Here is a 908-nt window from a genome sequence, read left to right as displayed (position 1 = left end):
TCAACGAAAAGTTGTGTTAACATTATTTGCATTAACCGAAAAAACTCGTGAAATTGTCAAACAAATCGAAGGCGAACAGAAACAGAAATTTTTAGAAGGGTAAATAGCTTTCAATTTCTATATCTGTATAACAATGTTTTGTAACCATCTGATACGAATAAATCATTTTTAATTAAAGTTTGATAAACATCAATATGAAACACACTAAACTGCAAAATTTCGAAGAATAAAAATCTTGTGTACCCCTGGTGGGACTCGAACCCACAATCCCCGGTTTAGGAGACCGATGCCTTATCCATTAGGCCACAGGGGCTCACGAGACATACGGCTACTAGTTGATGTATATATACTTGACTGTCGAAGTTTAATCCGTAAAAAAGGATTTGTCCAGCAACAAGTGTGTATAATTGTTCCGGAACGCGTCATTACTAGTATATAGATGCCGGATGGGATGTCTTAACCCCTTTCATATCTTCCACGTGTGATGTACTGAAAACTTCGGCCTCACTCACTCGACACCGTTACATGACCCAATAGTAATCTAAGTACAGTATCGTACATTGCCAGGACGAGAGGAAAATTATTTTCGTCTTTAGGTTCCGTGAAACAAATAATAATAATAATACGTTAATACAACTGCAGCTTAAGTAGGAAAAACACCCACAATGAAAACATAGGAATAAGCAACAACCTAACAACGTATTAAATAAACTGTAATTGGGTGGCATGATGGGGAAGAAAAACTATTCTCTGAGACAGAACAGCGGCCTTGAAAATACCGACAAAAGGATTTGCGGGTGTCTGGCACACGAAAAGCTGACAAACATGTAGCTGTTGCTGAATGATTTAAAAATACAAAATCATGGGAAGGCTACGAATTTTTTTTTTTATATGGCTGACGAGTTTTG

General features: G+C 37.1%; 1 non-coding gene across 1 annotated transcript; it reads right to left on the bottom strand.

Moving 5' to 3' along the window:
- Nucleotides 1-240: 240 nt before the first annotated feature.
- On the bottom strand, nucleotides 241-313 carry Trnar-ccu (transfer RNA arginine (anticodon CCU)). Its single transcript has one exon. It is a non-coding gene; the product is annotated as a tRNA-Arg (tRNA).
- Nucleotides 314-908: the final 595 nt, after the last annotated feature.

This window comes from Schistocerca serialis, chromosome 1, assembly GCF_023864345.2.
Source record: "Schistocerca serialis cubense isolate TAMUIC-IGC-003099 chromosome 1, iqSchSeri2.2, whole genome shotgun sequence".
NCBI lineage: Eukaryota > Metazoa > Arthropoda > Insecta > Orthoptera > Acrididae > Schistocerca > Schistocerca serialis.
This window is presented reverse-complemented; position numbering and strand designations above follow the sequence as displayed.